The 18,839-nt window shown below is 36.1% G+C and overlaps 1 protein-coding gene across 3 annotated transcripts in view; it reads left to right on the top strand.

Moving 5' to 3' along the window:
- SOX5 (SRY-box transcription factor 5) overlaps positions 1 to 18,839 on the top strand; it is a 929,721-nt gene that overhangs the window by 467,352 nt on the left and 443,530 nt on the right. Inside the window, exon 1 of one of the 3 annotated variants that reach the window (XM_037033877.1) lies at positions 6,708 to 6,829. The exons of 1 other annotated variant lie outside the window; for it this stretch is intronic. The gene's annotated coding sequence lies outside the window, so the exon portion shown is untranslated. One more of the 3 variants, XM_037033876.1, reaches the window with a different exon arrangement.

An 18,839-nucleotide genomic window follows, 5' to 3' on the forward strand; every position in this document is an offset into this window, starting at 1 on the left:
CTGTTTAAAGGTATTTCAAATATTTAATCCCACTAATCCTTAAAACAACCCTAAGAGGGAGGCATTGTTGTACTCTCATTTTATAGTTGAAAAGCTTGAGGCATTGAGAGGTGAAGGAACTTAACAGTCAGTGGCAAGTTCGGGCTATGGTCTCCATTGGATCCCAAGCAGCAGGGGTCCAGGGACCTCTCTCTTAATTACTGTGGTTTGCTGAATACATGGCCATACAATGCTAGCACGACATTTTACAAATGTTAGTCGTTTGCAAGCCCTGCTCAGATTCTTTTCAAATCTATTATTTGTTTCAGAACCACAATGAGACTTCTGAATGCGTATGCCAGACCCAGAAATATATAAAAAATAGTGAAAGCATGCTACATTCATTAACAATGCTGAGCATTTTACTTTTGTCCAGAGCTCTTCCAAGATGGTTAGGGACTGAGAGTTCATTCATTCATTTGTTCCTTCAACAAATGCCCATTATTGAGTGCATACTACACGTTAGGCACTGTGACGGGTGATGGGATGGTCTCTTGGCTGACACATAGTCAATCAAGGATGCATTTTAGGTCTAATTAGGTGCAGGAGTAGCAAGTCAAGAAGATAGCAAAATTCTTAATGGTGAATACTAGTCATGCTTAGACAGAGTCAGAAAAATTTTTAACTCAGAATGAAATGTTGTTTTGAGCTTTTGAATCAAACATTTTGAAGTTATCGTGGAGATGGAAATACCCTTTGCCCACTTCATTCCTTAATGACAATGGACATACATACTTCAGACAAAGAGCATGCCTCATTGAGAGAATATCTCTAAGAGGCATTAAAGTCTATTTTAAAAGACTTTATTTATTTATTTATAGAGAGAGGAGGAGGGAGAGAGATAGAGAAGAGAAACACCAATGTGTAGTTGCCTCTTGTACACCTCCAACTTGGGACCTGGCCTGCAACCCAGGCATGTGCCCTGACTGGAAATCAAACCAGCTACCATTTGGTTCACAGACCAGCACTCAATCCACTGAGCCACACTTGCCAGGGTGAAGTGTTAAAGTCTTAATCTGTAGTCTTCTGTGATCCTCCTTGCCCTTTCTAGATTAGAAAGGGTAGAAGTATTTTGGCTTTTAAAATATACACACTGTGCATAATTCTATTGTTGCACATAACATATTATATTATACTTATCTATTAGATGTAACAGAATTATATATCTATAATTAGATCTAATTATATATCTAATATATCTATTAGATGTCCTCGGAATGCTTCCTGAGTAAGGGCATTATGTTTTTCATCTTTGTTTTCTAGTACCTGTCATAGCATGTAGCATGTAGAAAGTACTCAGTATCTGATTATTAAGTGAATCAATGAATATATATCATGCACATATATAAATAAGAGGCATATCCATGCACTCTTATATGTGTAATATGAAAATTGGTGATTGTCCAAGGCAACTTGTGCTATTAAAGACAATTATTCCTTATATAAAATAACAACAATACTATCATAGATAGTTTATTTGAATGTTTACTATAGAAGGCCTAGTAACACTTTCTTGCATATTTTTAGGATGGATTATTTAATTTAACATTTAACCTTAATTCATGAAGCATATATGCCTCGTTATAAGATAAAATTGAAAGCAATATACATGATGGATTGCTCTACTTAAAATGTTATATAATTAAATTTATTGTTACTTTTCCTAACAGAAAAGACATAAGAAGATAAGAATATTCTCCCCCCATTTCTAAAAAGTAATAAAGTAATCCCAAGTTTAAGAGGTAACTATAACTTACATTTATATCTTTATTTCTAATTCTATAAAAATCTTCATATTCACAAAGAAGAAAACTCATGTAGATCAGGAAAGATTTGCTTTGGGCAATGTATAACTGTCTGAGGAAACCTGTGCATTGGTAGAATATGGAAAACAGAGCAACGCCCCACAGTGGACTCTGGGACCTTTGCTGTAACTCCTGCATAAAATCAGTAGGAAAATGCTCTCAGACCAATTGAACGTTTGTGGGTGGAGGTGAAGATTGCTTCAGCTGGGCCATGCTTTATTTTGAATCAGAAAGTTACAGTTTATAGACTTTGAAATTTGTTTTAAAAGGTAGGTATTGACATTTATTACATATTTAGTAATTTGTTCATATATTATGCCTATACCAAATGCAGAGTATTCGAACAAAATGAGAAAATTAAGTCAGACCTTCTGAAATTTTTTTCTTGGTGCCCTCCACACTTGTACATACAGGTGCCTGATAGACAGTGGCTAATGTTTCGATTTATTGACCTTTGAACCTTGCTGCTTTGTCTTCTGTTGGTGGAAAATGGGACTTTTGCTCAATCTAAGCCAGGATGTTTCCTTTAAACAAAAACAATTACTTCCTTTCCACAGGAAGTGTATGACCAGAAAATTTGTGGAGACAATTCATCTCTTCTATAGGTGGTTTGCAATGGTGTGATCCTAAGGTCGGCTCTGTCTCTGGTGGAGAGCAATCGCCATTGTTTTTATGGGATCCAACATTGGGTTGTCTGTTCCTATTTCTCCTGTATTAATACTCATATTTAGGATGTGATGGTTAAACTCTGATAAATATTATTACATAACACATTCTTTGAGAAACACATTTGGTGAAGGTTCTGTGTGCTTCCCAAAAGTAGAAAGTGAAATTATTGACAAACAAGGAATTACAAACTCCAGCACTATGCTGTTTCCATGAGTAAAAGATAAAATTCCAACTTAAAATATTCTCAGTATGGGCCAATGATGACAATGGAAAGTACATTTAACTCGTGTACTTTTTTACCTTTCTTCATGATGAAATGCCCAATGAAATCAAATATCATGATCAAAACAGTTAAAAGGAAGCAATTTTTTACACAACATGCAACTTAACTGTAGAATTCACTGGGGCAGACTATCATTGAGCAACTGATACTAGGTATACATTTTCAAAAGGGTAAATAATTTTTATGGATTTGGAGAACATTTTAATTACATCATCTATAGAAATGCTGAGAAAGTCCAGTCAGACAACTTCAGAACAGAACAAGTTTGGTCAGCAAAAAATACTCCAAAAAATTTTTTTAGCATAGCACACTTGATGTGTTATTGAACTCTAGATTCTACTGTGAATATTAGGAAATATTCAATAAGTACAAAATTAAGATAATATTGTATAATGTTTTATCCATTTTAATTGCTTTATAACTGCCTTGTCTGTATGATATCATAAAGGTACATACTGATATTATTATGCTAAACTTAAAGAATATTTATTAGAACTAACAATAATGCTAAGTCTTCCTAAAATTTTAATTCTTTGTTTACATGCCTTATGTGTGTTTGTGTTTTGTCCCTTATTTTTGTAATAAATGTTATTTGTCTCCAATTCTACCCTAACTTGATTTCATGGTGTTTGAAGACATTAAAAAGGGTTCAATGCAGTGTGGGTCAATCACTTTAAAACACAGGTGAAGTGCTCAGGACTGTATGTTGTGCGCGGTAGATGTTAAACAAAAACTTTAGTTACTTGTTCAGGACCATGGTGCTGTTTGTAGTATGTTGAAATGCAGCTCTAAGCAACAGTGATAACTTGTTATTAACCACTATATGGAATAAAGAGAGTCTTACCCAAATTCATTACTTTCCCATTTATCACAAGACTCTCTGAAATTTAGGGGTAGTATTTTTAAAGATTTACTGACTATTTTTTTTATAGCCAAGTACAGAAATTTTTGTCTAAGCATGTTATCTAATTTTCACTTCGACCTCTTGCTCTATCTTGAGCTTGCGCAGCATTATTTGTTTTATGTGTGTTTTAATTTTTATAAGGATCTTTCAACATTTTGTTCACCATTATGCTCCTGTCAGCGTGAACAGTTTGGGAAGTGATTTTCTTTTTCTTTCAGCTATACATTCATAAGAATGGTTTAAGGACTTTAACATATGTAGTTATGGTGATATGTCTATGTATAGATAGAGATAGAGATGATAGACAAAGATAGAAATGATAGGTAGAGACACGGTCTTTAATCAAAGGAACTTCAAATGTGGCAACAGCATTTCTTCAGCCCCAAACTGATTTCTCCCTCTGCCTTCTGAATCCAGGAATTTGACAGTTTTCTTGATATCTCTAGAAAGCAGTTCTCTGGAGTTTTTCATTTCAGTGTTCTCATCTTGACAAATACTATTTTTGTTTAAGATAGAAGGACTGAAAGTGCACACGTACCTCAGATAGGTGTCGCTCAGTTAACAAGTACTCAGGGATCTTCTGATACCCAAAGCTCTTCAGGCTTCAGAAGCTAGGGAAACTCCCCTTCTATAGGGCCCCAGGAGAATTAAAATTAATATTTGGTGTTCTGCAGCTCTGACTCCGTTATAGATACAAAAGTTTTCCTAGATGCCCAGGTTTTCTAATTTGAGAAATGTTGGTATACTTTCATGACTGATAATCATGAAATATTCTTTAGAATTATACTTAATTTATTAAATGTTTGGTATCATTTACAAAGATTTTTCTCAATGATGCGTATTCCAAACAGTTAAATGAGTTATAAATAAGTATTGCAAAATTGAAGCTTAGTTAAATATTTAATACATGTGGGAAAACATCAAAATTGTGTGTTTTTTTAGTTATCAGTAAATCTTCATGTAGATTATGAGCAACCGAGGGACATTATGTCTTATGATAATATAATAATCTTGCTACAATTACATTCTTGCTGACATATGCAAGTATTTACAAGAAATTTATGTTTGATAAATATGCTATCTTTTTTCTTGATGAAGTTTCATCCCAAGCCATTTTATAGTATAGAAATTAAACATTCAAGATTGCTAAGTAATTTGTGTAAGGTCATGCAGTGAGAATGTTAGGACTGTAAGTATTTTGAACTTTAATTTCTGTTTATTTTTCTAAGTCCAACTGGTAAAGAAGTAATACTTAGAACTAAATTTTTCCCATGTGCTTGTCCGTTGGATTTGTCTCATAATATATCCATAGTTAGGTATTAAACACCCACCATACAGTTATCACAGTGGTAGGTTTCAAACATACAGAAACCATTTTATCTTCCTGGAAAAATATCGCTAACATAATTGAACCAGGGTGATGCAAGAGACTTGCCTGTGTGATCCCGTTTGCCTGAATTAAGTTTTTGTTGAAAAAAATGGTATATCTACCTAGTTCCTATAAGATTAAGATGAGCAAGGTTAGGAAACAAGTGTTTGCTTCCACTGTAGTTTAGCTTCCTACTGGGCTACTTCAGGTTGGACAGAATTGGCAATTGATAAAAGTTTCTTGATTACATAAATGGATTTTCTTCTGGTGTTTTAATTAAGTATATTTCATACATTACCCTCCTTGTATTTATGTCTGTAGAAAAAACATACAAGATTTAAAAGGAGTAGAGAAAATTAGTATGTATGTATTGTGGGATTTAGGTAAAATTTTCATTGACCTGAAAGTGGTGAGATTACTCTGTCATCATTATTATATCTAGAAAAATATTTTACCATTCTTGCAAGCATTTGACCATTACCTAACTGAAGTGTTTATCTTTTATCTTTTCTATTAAATATAAACCATATCATGCGTGTTAATATATAAATTAGAATATTCTATTTTTAATTGACATTTTTAGTTGCAGCAGTCTTGCCAAGTTTTTTCCCCCCTATAATCAATGAATCCAAGAATAGCCTCTTGCTTCGAACTCATCTCAGTATTCCCTATCCAGTGTTGACTTCAATGAGACTTTGAACAGTCACCACCACACAATAGACTTTAGTTTTAGAAGCTATTTATTTTGGCTTGTTTCAGTCTAGCAATTGAGAAATTATTTAGTCATAGCCAATCATACTTAGACACAGGAAAAAACCATCAAATTATCGGGTTTTTTAATGTCTATGATTTTTCGGGAGACTTCATTACTTCTCGGGATGTCAGTGACTCACACGCGTTGTGAAAACTCACAGTTTCCATGATTGCTCACTTTTTTTACTTGAGTGTTTACCATTAAAAATGGTATTTTATCCCACCCGGGATGTGAGAAGGGGGGAAAGCTCCTAAAGTCTATTTCCTGATAAAACTTAGATTGGATAGGCTATGCAATAAATGCAGGTAATTTTTCTTATTTTGAAGCCAGGAATAAGAAGAAAATATAATAAATAAAATAGCTTTTAAAGGCCAGTTTAATTGTGAGAACAAAAGTTTATAATTTTTAATTAGTATAGCCATATAAAAATCATAGGAAGTTCTGCAACTTAGTGGAAGCTGATGTTATTGATACACATCTGTAAACAGGACTGGGGGGATTATAAATATTGATGAAAAAATTATAGCTTAGAAGACTCAGAAATAGTGGATAAACCAATCTTCCTTCATTCTCTAGCACATAGCACACAAGACTGAATGGTACAAATTTGAATTATTTTTACTTGGACTTCAAATCTAAAATACATAATTTCCTACCATTGGTCCTGAATCAAAACATTTTTTGCCTTTTTTCTTCCTTTACTTGAATTATACTGGGCTCTACCTGGATCTCTTTTTACTCTTTTGAACAAATACAAAACAAAGTGGAGGGTTGAAGTCCCAACTATGTCAACAGGCCTCATGAATGTGGCAATCTTTGATTGCGTAATTAATTTGTTTCACAAAGGGAAGAGCCTCTGTTAGGATTTTTGGATGTGACAGTCGAGCTCCCCAAGTTACACGTCGTAGGACTGGTGAAATGCTACGCTGTGGATCACCGAAAATCTCAGCAGAGCAATTCCCTCTTGAGTTGGTTTCTAGAGTTGGTATTGTCACTGCTCCAGAAGGTAACAGGGAAGCCTGGGTGGGGTGAATGTTCAGGACCACTGACTTCCAAGTCCTTGCCACTGACAGAGCTTCCTGGGAACTCAAGGCACTTGTTTTGCTGTGAAGAAACCTTCACATCCACATGGTTTCTGGCTGAAAGAAAGGTTTACTCAGTGACTCATTTATATCTATCTTCCTCTGTTAATTTTTGTAGAACGTTGTTTGTGTTTCTACAAACTGTATGATTAAAGCTCTCTAAACATTAAGAAAATTTACAAAGTATTTTTTTCCTATTTTAAATCTTCATTTCTATTTTTTTCTCCTTGTGAATCTTTTTTTTTTTTTTGAGGGAAAGAGATAAATGACTGGCTTTAGACAGCATCCTGAAAGTATTTATGACATGCATGATTCTTTATGCATTTACCAGTCGAGTTTGTGTTACTGCTTTTATCAGGGTTCTGTGTAAAAAAGTTTGCAGAAGATCCAATAATACTATCATTAAGCATATGTTTAAAACTATAGCACGTAGTACCATTAAAGTGGAGAGATAGTGTTAGAAATTGCTAGACAGACACCATTAGTCTCTATTTTGAGGAAATATTTTAGTAGAGATGAATAAATAATTCTTGTAGCTATAGATATGTACAAGTACACATTTATGAGATGTAACATCTTTTCATAAAATTTTATATTTAGCTTTTGGAATAGAAATAAGTTTAAGATGAATATTTTGAAAAATTTAAACTAAATATCACTTAAATGATATATTTCATTATATACTTCTCACTGCATTTTATATTTGCCAGCCTCCTTGACACTCCTCTGGTATAATTATGATCGTGAATTAATTTTTTTAAGTTATTATGGGAACAAGGTAGCTCCCTCTTTTTCTTAACTCAGGGAGCTCTTTTAGCTGTCATGGATTCATGGTAAGTTTTTATGCACCGATTCACATAGTTATTGATGAAATTCATGAAATGGCGTTACTTTCTATAAATGGGAATTTCACTTGTGCTGTCAATGGCAGTGCCAAGACACAGGCTAAGATGGTTCATCTATGGAGAGTAGCCTACCTACTTCATCAGGGTTCAGTCACTCTTTTGCTATCTCTATGTCTGCTCTGTGCACGTGTATTCAAGTTATTTATTTGAATTGTCCTGAGTGCGTACTTGAATAGCTTGCAAGGGTCAAAGAGAGTTCAGATGATAGAAAAATGGTTTGTTTTCTCCCACCCCTCCCCCCCATCACTAATGCTAACCGAACAGTGAAGGCAGTGGCCTACAATTTAAAGAGACAACCTTGTTCATTTGGAACGTGTGAATGCCATTCTTGTGAAATACTGTATATAGTAATTCACAAGAGGGCGACTTTTTTATTGCTTTTACATTGATAACATGCCTTGTAAAGACTTACAGTTATTCTGCTGAATTTAAGAGAGATAAGAATGGAATGTGTGTGCTAATTTAAACATCTGTACTTGGAATAAAAGAATCCTTTATTATCAAGAAATCAGATCCTTTTATGTGTTTACCAGTATTAAGTAACTTTTAAAGTTGTTATCCAATACGTGACTACTTTATTACTTTTCTCAGTTTTCCTCTGGCTCTCCCCCTGAAATATTCCGAGAAGGGCTCTCTCTGATCCTAATATATATCACGGACTCTATGGTTTATGAAAATGAATTTGAATCACCTTATGAAGCAGTCTGACTCCCCACGGCAGCAGAAGCAGGTTGCAGGGCAACGCTTAGCAGCACAAGGCCAAGAGGAGTTGTCAACCAAAACAGGGGAGCGGCTGACTGGGTGCTGAATTTTTATACAGCTTATAAAATTCACTTTGATAAAAACATGATGCCCACACATAAAGTGATTGGCGGATGTGAATAGACCGACGGACTCAGTGAGAGATACGCTGGAGCAATCCCAGGCCGTTACTTGCAGATTAACCCCGCCCGTGTGCCTTCGCAGTATTTAATTATTTGGTGAGGTACACTGGAAGCATCGCAGAGTTTGAGTGCCCAAAGCTGTTAAGTAAGTGTAGTGTTGGAATGTTTAATGGCGTTAAATATCATTTAGACATGGAACTACCCTCCTTAAGACCCAGGAGGCAATGACTCACGGGGTTGTCATCAACTGTAGTTGTTGCTAGTAAAGTCAACTTCCTATTTGTAAAAATAAAGAAAAATAATGGTGAAAAGTATGTCCTTCTATAATACAGGGTTTGTGTTTCTAACTAACTTATTCTGTATTTTAGAATTCTAGTGACATTTGGAAATGTTGATACATGTCAAGATTTTCATCACTGCAGTTAAAGCAATGAAAAAAAAACTGTGTCTTGTGCATGTTTGTGTGTGTGTACATTTTCCTTTCACTAAGGTTATCCTGCATGTTAAAAAAAAAACTTTCAAAAGATCGGCAGAGGATTTTTGTTTTTGTTTTAATTTGACGCTACTGAGAGGAACAGGGATCGGTTAGGAGGGACGACTGCCGAGGGGCGGAAGCAAAGAGACGGCCCAGCCCAGAGCAAAGCTCCCTCCAGTCTGGGGTGGTGGCACCGCTCGGTGGAACGGGCACATTTGGGACGATGAGGGGAGACAGAGACAGAAGTAGTTGTAGAAATTTCACTTCTGTAAAGTTAAAATATTCTCATTTATAGGTAGTGAGGGAGAGGTTTCTCTCTTTTTTTATCAATAACTTACTTACATGTAAGTGCCATATGAGTTGAAGGACTGTGCGTTATGTTTCGAACCTAATATGCTTATTGCCTTTTATTTGCAGTCACTACTCCTGGGTGTGTACATGTAGTTTTGATTTCCCTTAAAAGAAGAAAAACTATTCCCATAGCTTTCTTCTATGCTGTTTGTTTTTATCGCTATGTTTCTTTGGTTTAGAGATGCTTACACATTGTAATACCTTCAAAGGATCATATAGGAAAGCAGTTTCTTTGTGATTTAAATTTTTTATTTGTAAATGTTTATTTATGAACTGTTCGTAGGCATAGGGGTTTGTGTGCTGACTGTACATACATGAGCTTATATGATAGGCTGAAATGGAAAATGTGGTTGTTATCACTTGTTGGCTAAATGCATATAGTAAGACCCAAGTTGGTAAAATTTTTAAAAAACTGATGTCACTAAGATGAGGTTTAAGTACGAGTTGCCAAAAATAATTCTATTAAGTTTTCTACCCTGAGAGTCACAGAATCCTCTCGAAAAGACTGTTGCTGCCATTGCTTAGTATTTATTGAGAACTCATAATTTTCTAGGTACAGAAAAAAAGCATTGGAAAGAAATGACTGTGATTTCAGACAGAAATGTAAAACAGGATTTGGGAGACTGTGTGCACTTACATGGTCAGGCGATGCTGGGCTTTAGCGTTCTGTTTCATGTGGAGACCCACAGTTAATATGGTCCTTGTTGAAACTTAAAACAGCTCTATTAGTACCTTGATTGAGAAGGGGGAAGAGGCCTAGGGTAAACAAAAGTCTGCGTTTTCAAGCAGCTTAATTGTATGCAGTGCATTTGCTTCCGCAGTTCCCTCTAATCCATCAAATAGGTAAACACCCAGATTTATTTTATTAAAGTAGATAAAATTGTCAGGTGAGTGTAACAGTGGACCAAAAGGGAAAATGGCATCTGTTGAACAATTCTCTATTGTTCAAAGGATCAGGTCTGTTGCTGGCCTGTCGCATTCAATCACACTAGGTAAACTGCTGCTTGGAGAAAAGGAAGGAGGGGAGTTTGAAGGATTTGCTGATGCCTTTTTCCCAAAAATTCCTTTGGAGTGATGGTGGTGAGTATCACGGCAGAGGAGAGTTCTGTTTTGTGACGTGAAAGAGTTCTTGATTCTCCTTCACCCCCATCCCTGTCTTTGACTTTGGTACTGCCCAGGAAAGCACGTGGCAGTCGGAACTAATTGTAACTCACTCAGGAAGGTCTTCATTAGCACCACCACACATGGTTACCAGATGTGCGGAGAGGCAAGGGCGAGGTGGGCGAGGCGAGTGAGGCATTCAGACAGGGGAGAGAAACCAGTAGCGTCGTTTCAAATTTAATAATCTGCCTTTTGTTTCTTAGGGTATTGTGTTAGAGAAGTGAGAAGGGAGTTTGGAAAAGTGAAATACCTTCTCATTCACTCATTCTCTTGAAGCTGAACAGAAGTCTTTGCTTGCTGTAAAATAATCATGACTATGTGACTATCAGCACCTTGGGAATGCTTCACTTTCTCCATCAGAGTAAATGACAATTACCTGGACTTTCAAACAGTTATGTTTTTCTAATGGCTGAGATTGACGATCCTACATTTAGGGTCTCTGAATAGAGACTGGACTTTAAAATTTGTATGAGTTGTAAAAACATTTATTTGCAAATTGCAAATCCCAACTAAGCATCCTTGAAAACAGGAGGACAAGGTTCTCATCTACTCCCAATTCCAATCTAAGCCAGGTGTACAGCGAGGTGGCACTTTATCTGTCTTTCATACAACTAACTATGCTACGTTTGGTAGAAAAAAGGTGCTGATTGCAGTCTCTTAAGATGAAATGTTTTATTTCTATGACTTACAGGTACATTCCCTGGGAATTTGGATTGATTCCTACTCACCATGCTCCACAAGATATTAAATGAAGTCCTAAGAAATTCTTTTATTTCTGAAAATGTTAATCACCATCTTCTCATTTACTGTGTACTTATGTCTATAGACATAGATTGTTTTGGAAAGTCAGTGATAACTGTTCTGTCTAGATGAAACCTCTGGTTTTCAAAATGGAACATTTTGACACTGCAGAAAATTGTGGCTTAAAATGATATCATATTTTGGATTTTCATAAAAGCATAGAGACTTTAAATATTATTTATTTAGTGCCTAGATTGATAATTTTTTAAAATAACTTTACTTTGTATTGATCCTAGAGTTTCAAAGTACTTTTTAGAGTCAGACATCAAAAATCTTGAATAAATAATTTATACAAATCTTGAATTTTACAACTGAAAATTTTAAGACTGGCTAGGTATTTTATGAGCAATTTTATGGCAGTGCTTTTTGGGTGATCTTTTATTATTTCCAATCCTGCAGTAAAATGATAAAGACATTTGGGAAAAAATAAATTAGAAACATTACTTCAACTGGCTTTGGAAAAACGTGGTTTAGATTCATTTCCTATATAGATAAAAGACCCAGTGATTTTTAACCTGTTGGGTATCGTGGAATCATTTGAAATTTTGATGAAATCTATAGACCTTCTTTTCACAAATGTAATTTAGGACCTTCCCAAATTCAGCATCCAGTTTGAGAGTTCACTTTTAGAGCTTTTCATACTCCCCCCCCCCCCCCCCCCCCCGAAGACCCTCGCAAAATTCAAGTGTAACAAAGTGTGAAATATATGACCTGTTTGCCGTATTTAGTCCCAGTAAGTGGTAGAAGAGGTTATAGTCTGAAAATTTAAATGAAATGTTCTGTTTATAAAAATGTCCATTTGCTGCTGTTAGAAAGAGATGTACCTGTGTTTAGTTTCCTTAGTTGAATTTTGAATTTCTTTCAGACAGGAATCATGCTTTCTCTTTCACTTAGACCGCCCAAAGAGTTTAGTACAACTTTAACCATCCAGTACTCATCTGGCACAATCTTATTGAATGAATGAATGAATGAACAAACAAATGCGTTAATTTTAAATGTCATTTGTTGGTAGCTGCTACAGTTAACAGCAGGAAATGCTACCGCACTGATCTAATTCTTCATACAAAGTTTACTATTAAAAATGTTACCTATCTTTGCATTTTTAAAAATTAAACAAGAAAAATATATTTCTAGTGTATTATATTAATGTGTGCTATAATAATATTTTACTGGTTATGCTAGATGACTTTTTATAGGTAAACTTTTTTAAAGTACTAGTATTTTCAGGAACTCAATTCTTTTAAATGCTATATAAAAATGCAGATTTTAATGGATTTTCAATGTCCTGATGACATTGACATATGACAGAAACTAATATTTATAATGTTACCTCTTTTTTTCACCACTGTGGCTTATTCTTGTGCTGACTGTGGTTATTTTTTAGAAAATCAAATATCAAAACATTGATGTTTATAAAATTTTAGCTGTTACTCTAATTTTTCTCATAATTTGTTACATCACCAGTAGCCCCAGTATTATAAATGGCTAAATCAGAACTATCTACTGTATTTGTTGATTTTTGTCCGGTTCCCCACCCTAAATACTTTAACTTAGGCCTCCTTAGTTAGCAACAGCACTGAAATAATATCTTTGCCCCCAGCTTAGATTCAATATTTCCCCCGTTAGGATCCTTCAGAAATACGGATATTTAAAAACATGTTTGTTTCCTCCTTACCTCTGAATAAAATCGAGAAGGCATAGCGGCACCCCAGTTCTTCACAACGTGGCCCCTGCCTCAGTTCTTGGGACTCTCCAGCCATACTGAGTTACACTGAGGCTTTTTCTCTTCTGGTGTGTTGGGTGTCAGTCATTCCGATTTCTCAAGATGCATGAAACAGAGCATTATATAGAATTTTATGGGTTAGTGCAGTCATTGTACTAAGATAATAATTTATAAATGATTTTTAAGAAGACTAGTAGTTTGGAAGTGAGGAACTAGCATGCATCAGAACATCATACTCTGAAGAGCATATTTTTGTGTGTGAACTAGGCAAAAATTGCCTCTGTTTATGTCCTACAGAGTTGGCATAGCACAGCCGTGGAGAGCGTGGACTCCAGAGCGAGACTGACTCCATTCACACCCAGGCCCCTTCCTCTGCCTGCCCTGTAAGGAGACATATGACTTCTGCCTCCTGGGCTTTAGTGTTCCATCTGCCAAACAAAGGTGAAAACACCTACTTCACATGTGTTAACACATATACAGAAGTTAGAACAAAACCTGGCACATGTGAAGTGCAGCATAGATGTGATAAGTTTGAACCATAGTTTTTCTTAACTTTTTAATTGAATAAAGCTATCCAACAATACGTCACAAAACATAGTGCTCAAAGTTGATTATTTATTTAAGTAAAACAAATTTATCTTCAAGTACTATACTTTGAAATCTTACAGGGCTTCTTTCTTTATTTCTTCTCCATTCAGGACCTTAAAAAAGGCATAGAAACTTAAAAAAAAATAATATTTGAAGTTAATGGCCAACATTTTGAAAAAATATAAATGCAATTAAGAGCTCATCCCAATTAATGAAGGATTCATTGGTCAGGCAAAGCTGGGCAAATGGAGTTTCATATATACAAATAAAATATTGGGAAAGTTTTAGATATTAGTAAATAGCTCATTAAGCTATATTTAACTGTTGTATAAAATTAATGAAGAGACATCTCAATTTTAAAATAATTATGAAAAACTGCTAAGAAGTATAAAATGTAAAACAATGTGAACTTGTTATTATAAATATTATTTGGGGCAAAACTGTATTTTATTTTTATTTTTATTTTTAGATTTTATTTATTTATTTACCTTTAGAGGGGAAGGGGAGAGGGAGAGAAACATCAATGTATGGTTGCCTTTTGTGCGTCCCCTGCTGGGAGTTGGCCTGCAGGGAACTGGCCTGCAACCCAGGCATGTGCCCTGACTGGGAATTGAACCACGATCCTCTGGTTCACAGGCCTGTGCTCAATCCACTGAGCTACGCCAGCCAGGGCAAAACTGTATTTTAAATTTTCTTGCTGTGTTCCTATATATGAATATATTCCCACCATCATTATTCCTTATTAAAATAAAATATACTTATTTATTTATAAAATATGATTGTTTTTGCTCCTAAGTAGCATGAACTCATTTGTTGATTTAGCTTCTTAACATTCTTTTTTTTGGATAAAGTGCCCTTTCTATTATTTGCTTTCATAAATTTTATATATATAAATATATACATTATACACACACACACACACACACATATATATATAAAACTGACTAAGTAGTAAGTAGATGTTTACTGCTAATTAGTGTATGGCTTGAATTATAATTATGTCATCCAAAGGGACTTACAAATATAGTCTAGTTAAAATGTGATTCAATCTTCAATCATTCACAGATGCATACATTCATTATTATTCATTTAGTGCTCTGGTTTGAGCTGTAAATGTAATCCAAGAAAAGATGGAGGGATTTTACTTTTATTGTCATGATTTAATATAGCAGATCCTTTACTTATCATGTTATACTAATCCAGGGATTGTTGCAACTTCTTAGAGTCTGTTACTTGATTTTTAAATTAGTCTGTTTACTGTTCCAACATAGCAGCATGCAAATACAAGAGGTTAGAGGAACACGCCACGTCTTGTTATGAGACACTCAGCATATATTTTTCTAACTGTCCACCTTTTAGTTCAACTTTGGACAAAGCTTCATTTCAGCTATTTGATATATTAATACTTTAAAACTCTTATTCATGACTCCTGTTAATTTATATTACAAAGAAACTACCAACTACATTCATCCAACTAAATTGAGTCAGTAGGTCCCTGCTGTGTGACAGGCATTGTGCTAAGTGCTGGGATTTTTGCACTGAATAGGACAGTTATGACCTCCTGCCTCCAGGCATCTTAGAGCTGATATGGTCATATAAAAAATGTGATCATTAAGAAAGTGTGGACTGCTGCAGTAATTTTGGCTGCACAGTTTGCCTAAGAGGAAACTGTCATAATGTAGGCAACCAGGGAACCTCCTCCTATCCACAAAGGACAAAAATCATAGGTGCATTTTTTAAGGTCCAGAGTGAGAGAAAGCATGATGGAATCAAGGAACTACAAGGTTAGAAGCATGGGGTAGCAAAGAGAATAGTCAAGATACAGTTAGCAGGAGCCATGCTGGGGAGGGCCCTGGAAGCCTGTTAAAAATATGGACTTTTCTTAGAATTGTGGGGGTAATGGAAAATATTTGATGTGATTGGATTTGCATTTTCAAATTTGAGTTTAGCTGTAAGAGCGTAACAAGACCGGAAGCAGGGAGATGTGTGAGCAGTGCACATTAGTGGTGCAGGGAAGAGTTCATGGTAACCTAAAAAGGCACAGCTAAGTTCTTTGTTTCTTTTTTAATTGTTATTCTATTACAGTTGTTCCAATTTTCCCCTGTTGTTCTCTCCTCCCACAGTCAATGCCCACCTTGTCCATGTCCATGGATCATTTTGACCTGTTCATTGACTAGACCCTTTCCCCCCTCCAAGTTCTAACATGAGGTGACTTGTAGGCAGAAAGGTGATTTTGACTGATGGAAGAGTGAGCACATGGTAAAGGGTGTTCTTTAGGAGGGCCTCTCTGTGTGTTTCTGTCTTGCTTCCATAATGCCCTCCTTATGACTTTACATCTTGGTCTTTAAAAAATAGCACGCTATATTACCTTCAGATAGCAACTTGAATAACCTTTCCACAGAAAGAAGACTGCTTTTAGCAAGCATGCTGAGGGGGTGTCCTCATCCCTGATGACCATTTTGTCTCTCTGAGCTTCCGCCCTAAGTCCAGTGCTCTAGAAAGGGCATCCAAGTCGAGAGATGTACAGGAGGGTGGATTGATAGGGTCTAATCTTTTCCCAGCTGTTTGGGATTATTTCTAAATTTCTAGCTGTGGAGTTTCAGCCCATGGTGGTTTTATTTAGAAAATGTTAAGAAGGGGCAGGGGGAGATAATGAATTTAATTTTAAACATTCTGTATTTTGGGTGCCTGCAAAGCATCCAAAGGGTGTTGTGGAAGGTGGTGGAATGTCGTAGTCTGCAGTTGAATGAGCGGTGTTCTTTTTTGTGTGTATGGTGCTTGAAGTCATGGGCTTGCTAACACATAAAGTACACCAAGAAGAAGGATCACCAGGGATTGCATAAGTGAAGGGTCTTGCCCAGTAGGCTGGAATGTCCGAAACCAAGGGAGAAGATGTGTTTTGAGGAAATAGGAGCATTTGGTAGTGACAGACTTGCTGTGGAATTAAGCAAGAGGAGGGATATGTGAATGAGTGTTTGCTAGTTTTATCTATGTGAATGAAGAGTTTTAGTGGGTTAACATGTACTAAGTTGTGAATCAAAGGCCATTTTGACAGGTTTTTTTTTTTTTGCTATGAAGAAGCCATATTAAGCAGTAAGACGATAGCTATACCAACATAATATAAAGCTTTATGGGTTCACCTGGCTTTTAGATTAACTTTTAAAGTTTACCTGTATATAAATCTTACTTAATGCTTCATTACTGCTGTGGCCTAGGGTTTTATATTCACACTCACTGCAAAGTTTTTGGAGCCTGGTGTGAGTTTGCAATGGTGATACTTCATTCCCTTGGTGGTTTCCTCTTCTCAGAGTGGATGAGATTACATTAACTCTGTTGCAAATGTGCAATGGAGAACTTTCATGAAATCTTTGCACAAAATTTAACACCCATTGCCAGAGTCAACAGCTTTTCTAGAGTCAGGCTTTGTCAATTCTATCCACAGTATGGGAACTTCCCAGCCACTATCTAATTATAATCAAAGATTTTCATGGGGAGAGAGTAAGATTTTTTTTAGGCTTCTTTCTTTTAAGATAAGAAATCTTTTATCCTAAGAGCATCTAAGGCAGAGTTGGAGCCATTTTTTGCATGTTAGGATCATGTTGTCTCCTGTAGTCCAGGAAGTATCACTAAAGTTCCCCTCCCACGGCCACCCTGACTCATTCCTTCAGGAAAGTAAAGAGCCATACTGCCAACACAAAATTTAGTTTTCCTTTCATTATGCTCATCCTAAATATCATGGGATATTTTACTTTCTTCTTACTGCTTTTTAATAGTGTAGCTATGTTGAATGTAACTGATATGGATCCTGATCCCTGGGGTCCAAGGCATTATAGATGATATGAGACAAATTCTCACAGAATACTGAGTCTTATAGAGGAAAAGGGCCAGCTCAGCCAGTCTCTCAATGGGAGAGGACCTTGACCCTTGCCTTGAAAAGCTTTTATTGGGTTCAATTTGCACAGGAATATAGGATGTGTATGTAAAGCTCATCAATAATTGTCAGGGAGAAATGATTAAATACTAGATAACATTCAAAGAACTTTAAGGGCTTATTCTAAGTCAGGGTCACATAGTTAAAGGGCTATAAAACTTTGGGGAACAAACTCACTGCCTGCTTGGACTCTTATCATTTAAATTGAGGGTATTAGCAGTGTAGGCTTCACAGGATTTTATGCATTCTTTCTTAGGCCTGATCACCCTAGGGAACTTGCCCTTTCCAGCACAGAGCCCTACCCACCTCCACCACTGGTTCAGGCTTAAGGCATTGTTTTAGGCTTGAGTCAGGCAGGGGAAGTAAGGCAGCCAAAAGATTAGGAGACTTCTTGCAGAAGAATGAGGACTCAGGCTATGTCAAAACCAGAGGGCAAGGGTCCATTACCCCCTTTTTCTATAGCCCCTCAAGTTCTTCTATGAGGGCCCTTCGTGACCATGCCTGTCTTAGGTTGTCTCTCTTTTGAGGAATTTTACCCATCATTGGCTAACCAGTCATCTGCCTAGGGCCAAGCAGGGTGAAGAGAAAGGGGGCAGAGGCACTGCCCCTACAAGGAAGATAAGCTTTGTCTCCTTAGTGGCTTATGGTCCCAAGGTCCTTTACTCAGCCTTAGCCACAGGGGATTACAGCTTCTGAAACCAAGCAGGGCAGTTCCCAACATGTAACCATTCAAAAAGAAGTTACCCTGGCTGGTATAGCTCAGTGGATTGAGTGTGGGCCTGAAAACCAAAGGATCGTGATTCAATTCCCAATCAGGGCACATAACTGAGTTTCAGGCCAGTTCCCAGCAAGGGACACACGAGGGGCAACCATACATTGATATTTCTCTCCTCTCCTTCCCTTCCCCTCTAAAAATAAATAAATAATAGTAAAAAAAAACTTTTAAAAAAGAAGTTAAGCTGTGTTGGGTTATGTTTAGATGCTAAGATTTTATTTAAATATAGTAATCTAATAAAGATGTAGATTAGAAAGCAAATCTGGTCTCCAGGAACTAATTGTTAAGTACACAGAGTTCCTATGTTTATTATTTCCTTCCTAACAATCTTAATATTCAC

Source organism: Sturnira hondurensis, unplaced genomic scaffold (assembly GCF_014824575.4).
Source record: "Sturnira hondurensis isolate 20B ecotype Veracruz unplaced genomic scaffold, ASM1482457v3 Scaffold0021795, whole genome shotgun sequence".
Taxonomy (NCBI): Eukaryota; Metazoa; Chordata; class Mammalia; order Chiroptera; family Phyllostomidae; genus Sturnira; species Sturnira hondurensis.